Here is a 5,600-nt window from a genome sequence, read left to right on the forward strand (position 1 = left end):
CTGTGACTCAAACATAGAAAAATGTCTTTTTCATTTCCCTCACCTAATTTTTCAAAGTATTTTATAGCATATAACACCTTTGAAAATATGCTTTGGTTCCCATTTAACTCCAGAACATCATAAATCAAAATATGGATATTACCTGTCCACAGATTCATGGTGACGTAACTGCTCTTTTAACTGTTTGGTGTCTTTGCTTTGTTTGGTGTTTGTAGAAATGGTTTACATGAGCTTTTAGCTGAGACTCAGAGGTTTCTGTGGACACTACTCATGTCAGCACTTATATTTCTGACCTCGTGTTATAATCGATTAAACGCGATCTCCTCCCTTTTGCCCCCATTTTTGATGGTGTGGGTACAAATGATCAGGCATGACATTCTCATAATAAATCAGATAAGATACTGCAAATAGTTAATCCTGCATTTGTGTGATTGAAAAGTGTGTGCAATGACACTGTTTTAAAGATTTAGCCTAAATCATTTTGGCGTGAATGAGCCTAAACATGATGACCGGACTAGTGACACCATATCACCTGTGACACACACACACGCACGTATGACTTTGCCAGTTTCAGCTGAAACAATTTCAGTGTTTCAAACCATGTTCCAGAGTTTTTAGGTCACCGTTCATGAGGTTTCAAGAAGAAAATGAAAGACAGATCTGAATGTTTGAAAGTGTTTTGGAAAAACTCTGTAAAGATTAGATGAACAATACTCAAAGGATAAATTCAACTGTTTTATTTTGTTAGATAAGTTGAAAAAAGAGGTAAACGAGCAAGTAAATAAAGAAACAAGGTTAAATGAAGTAAGAACAAAAAGTTAACAAGTAAATAAAGAAACAAGGTTAAATGAGGTAAGAGCAAAAAGTTAACAAGTAAATAAAGAAACAAGGTTAAATGAGGTAAGAACAAAAAGTTAACAAGTAAATAAAGAAACAAGGTTAAATGAGGTAAGAGCAAAAAGTTAACAAGTAAATAAAGAAACTAGGTTAAATGAGGTAAGAGCAAAAAGTTAACAAGTAAATAAAGAAACAAGGTTAAATGAGGTAAGAACAAAAAGTTAACAAGTAAATAAAGAAACAAGGCAGAGGAGAGAAACCCCAACAATCCCCTCTGAGCAAGCACTAGGCGACAGTGGGGAGGAAAAACTGCCTTTAAACGGGCAGAAACCTCCGGCAGAACCAGGCTCAGGAGGGGGCAGTCAACTGCCGGGACTGGTTGGGGGGGTGAACAGAGGTGGAGCAAGACGAGGCTACATCAGTTGAAGAAGCAGTATTGTCCCTCTTCCGGAAAAAGTTGAAGAATCTTTTCTTCTTTTTCATGGACTTTTCCACGAGCCCCTTTTTCTCCAGGATGAGGGTTCTCAACTCATGGATGGTTTCGGTGTTTTGCTCCTCAAGTTTCTTGCATGTTTGTTCCACCTGTTCTAATGTTGCTCGTGTTTCTTCAAGCTGTTCTTTGAGCTCTTTGGATGTTGCCTCCTGTGTCAGCTTTGCCTTCTGCAGGTCTGCATTTCTCACTTGATCTTCTTTGTGCAGGCCTTCTAGCTGCTCATTTCTTTTCTGGGTGTCGCGGAGCGTACACTGCAGGTCTTCATGCATTTTGTCTTGCTTTTGCTTTTGCGCCTGCATTTCTGTGTTTTCCCGCTTCAAGTTGTTGAATTCCAACAATATCCCCTTAATGAGCTCTGAGTTGTTTTTGGCCATTTGATCGATCCTTTTCTGCATCTGTGAGCATCGTTTTTCCAGAGTTTCCTTTTCTCCCTGCAGCTCACTTGTTTTGACCTTCAGTTCATTACAGAATCCTTGCAACTTTTGATTTTTACTCTCAAAGTCCTTGATAGTGCACTTTTCTTCTGACAGTCTTTCTTGCTGTTGCTCCTTCTCTTGAAGAAGGTCTTTATTTTTTTCTTCAGCTTCATCAAGCTTTCTTTGGAGCAGGTGATTCTGTTGGTCCATGTATTGGAGATCCCACTCTAGCTTATCAATCGTGGCTTTCCTGCCTTGAAGCTGCTCGGACATTTCTTTCACTTCAGCGCTCTTTTGCTTGTTTTCTTTGATGAGGAATACAATCTGCTCTCTGGCTTGAGCAAACTTGATCCCCCAGCCCTCATTAATAATGTTGATGTCGGGCTGGCGCTGTAGTGTTTCTTCCAGGTGTTTGTTTTGTGCTTCCATTTGTAAGCACTTCTTCTCCAGGTGAACTTTTTCTTTTTCAAGTTGTTGAATTTTGTTCTGGAGATGGTTGTTTTCACTCCTACTCTCCTGTAATGCCCTTTGGGTGGATAAGAGGCCATTTGGAGAAGTTGGCCGGCCACGCAAGGAAGGAGAGGCGGCGTAATCGTTTTGTCTCGGTTGCCGTAATCTTGGATACATGCTGGCGTTTGTATCCGATGACTCTGAGAGGTTTCCGAATGTTTCTGTAGTGAACGTTTGAAAGCTGCGAACACGAAGGCTGCGAAGTAACGAACTAAAAATTGCTGTTTGTCACCCCTATTTAAGGAAAAACTTCCTTGTGACATCATCACTCCTAAGCCAATCAGGTTGTCACATGACATTCTGGAATGTGGAATGGGGATATATATTTTTTTTTAAACAGTTTTCAAATTTAACTTAATATTTAAGTGTTTCTTACTTGACCTGCTTAGTCGATTAAAAAGTTAATTGCCACGAACACCCCTAATGTTATATAACAGACCACAGAAAAAAGACAGCTTTTTTCTGCGTGACAGAGCTATAATAAATGTTTTGTTTTTTTAATGATCCTACTTTTTATAAAAGGGAACATTATTTAAAGAATATGTATTTAATTAAAAAACTCTGTATTCATCTAAAGGGTATAACAAGAAGGGTGAGCTTCCTGCTCCAAAATGAAATGACCAAAATAAATGTATTTCTCTGCAATTACAAACTCTGTGTAAACAGTCTTGGTGTCAAAATAAAGCTAACGCTGGTGAGATGTCATCAGAGCTGTAAATATTACTGCAGATGTTACTATGTCAAAGTTACTGTGACTCAAACATAGAAAAATGTCTTTTTCATTTCCCTCACCTAATTTTTCAAAGTATTTTATAGCATATAACACCTTTGAAAATATGCTTTGGTTCCCATTTAACTCCAGAACATCATAAATCAAAATATGGATATTACCTGTCCACAGATTCATGGTGACGTAACTGCTCTTTTAACTGTTTGGTGTCTTTGCTTTGTTTGGTGTTTGTAGAAATGGTTTACATGAGCTTTTAGCTGAGACTCAGAGGTTTCTGTGGACACTACTCATGTCAGCACTTATATTTCTGACCTCGTGTTATAATCGATTAAACGCGATCTCCTCCCTTTTGCCCCCATTTTTGATGGTGTGGGTACAAATGATCAGGCATGACATTCTCATAATAAATCAGATAAGATACTGCAAATAGTTAATCCTGCATTTGTGTGATTGAAAAGTGTGTGCAATGACACTGTTTTAAAGATTTAGCCTAAATCATTTTGGCGTGAATGAGCCTAAACATGATGACCGGACTAGTGACACCATATCACCTGTGACACACACACACGCACGTATGACTTTGCCAGTTTCAGCTGAAACAATTTCAGTGTTTCAAACCATGTTCCAGAGTTTTTAGGTCACCGTTCATGAGGTTTCAAGAAGAAAATGAAAGACAGATCTGAATGTTTGAAAGTGTTTTGGAAAAACTCTGTAAAGATTAGATGAACAATACTCAAAGGATAAATTCAACTGTTTTATTTTGTTAGATAAGTTGAAAAAAGAGGTAAACGAGCAAGTAAATAAAGAAACAAGGTTAAATGAAGTAAGAACAAAAAGTTAACAAGTAAATAAAGAAACAAGGTTAAATGAGGTAAGAGCAAAAAGTTAACAAGTAAATAAAGAAACTAGGTTAAATGAGGTAAGAGCAAAAAGTTAACAAGTAAATAAAGAAACAAGGTTAAATGAGGTAAGAACAAAAAGTTAACAAGTAAATAAAGAAACAAGGTTAAATGAGGTAAGAACAAAAAGTTAACAAGTAAATAAAGAAACAAGGCAGAGGAGAGAAACCCCAACAATCCCCTCTGAGCAAGCACTAGGCGACAGTGGGGAGGAAAAACTGCCTTTAAACGGGCAGAAACCTCCGGCAGAACCAGGCTCAGGAGGGGGCAGTCAACTGCCGGGACTGGTTGGGGGGGTGAACAGAGGTGGAGCAAGACGAGGCTACATCAGTTGAAGAAGCAGTATTGTCCCTCTTCCGGAAAAAGCTGAAGAATCTTTTCTTCTTTTTCATGGACTTTTCCACGAGCCCCTTTTTCTCCAGGATGAGGGTTCTCAACTCATGGATGGTTTCGGTGTTTTGCTCCTCAAGTTTCTTGCATGTTTGTTCCACCTGTTCTAATGTTGCTCGTGTTTCTTCAAGCTGTTCTTTGAGCTCTTTGGATGTTGCCTCCTGTGTCAGCTTTGCCTTCTGCAGGTCTGCATTTCTCACTTGATCTTCTTTGTGCAGGCCTTCTAGCTGCTCATTTCTTTTCTGGGTGTCGCGGAGCGTACACTGCAGGTCTTCATGCATTTTGTCTTGCTTTTGCTTTTGCGCCTGCATTTCTGTGTTTTCCCGCTTCAAGTTGTTGAATTCCAACAATATCCCCTTAATGAGCTCTGAGTTGTTTTTGGCCATGTGATCAATCTTTTTCTGCATCTGTGAGCATCGTTTTTCCAGAGTTTCCTTTTCTCCCTGCAGCTCACTTGTTTTGACCTTCAGTTCATTACAGAATCCTTGCAACTTTTGATTTTTACTCTCAAAGTCCTTGATAGTGCACTTTTCTTCTGACAGTCTTTCTTGCTGTTGCTCCTTCTCTTGAAGAAGGTCTTTATTTTTTTCTTCAGCTTCATCAAGCTTTCTTTGGAGCAGGTGATTCTGTTGGTCCATGTATTGGAGATCCCACTCTAGCTTATCAATCGTGGCTTTCCTGCCTTGAAGCTGCTCGGACATTTCTTTCACTTCAGCGCTCTTTTGCTTGTTTTCTTTGATGAGGAATACAATCTGCTCTCTGGCTTGAGCAAACTTGATCCCCCAGCCCTCATTAATAATGTTGATGTCGGGCTGGCGCTGTAGTGTTTCTTCCAGGTGTTTGTTTTGTGCTTCCATTTGTAAGCACTTCTTCTCCAGGTGAACTTTTTCTTTTTCAAGTTGTTGAATTTTGTTCTGGAGATGGTTGTTTTCACTCCTACTCTCCTGTAATGCCCTTTGAGTGGATAAGAGGCCATTTGGAGAAGTTGGCCGGCCACGCAAGGAAGGAGAGGCGGCGTAATCGTTTTGTCTCGGTTGCCGTAATCTTGGATACATGCTGGCGTTTGTATCCGATGACTCTGAGAGGTTTCCGAATGTTTCTGTAGTGAACGTTTGAAAGCTGCGAACACGAAGGCTGCGAAGTAACGAACTAAAAATTGCTGTTTGTCACCCCTATTTAAGGAAAAACTTCCTTGTGACATCATCACTCCTAAGCCAATCAGGTTGTCACATGACATTCTGGAATGTGGAATGGGGATATATATTTTTTTTTAAACAGTTTTCAAATTTAACTTAATATTTAAGTGTTTCTTACTTGACCTGCTT

Source organism: Aulonocara sp. 'chitande type north' Nkhata Bay, linkage group LG3 (assembly GCF_057382095.1).
Source record: "Aulonocara sp. 'chitande type north' Nkhata Bay isolate Kocher_YH1m ecotype deep benthic linkage group LG3, A_spYH_male_GT1.1, whole genome shotgun sequence".
In the NCBI taxonomy this organism is placed as follows: Eukaryota; Metazoa; Chordata; class Actinopteri; order Cichliformes; family Cichlidae; genus Aulonocara; species Aulonocara sp. 'chitande type north' Nkhata Bay.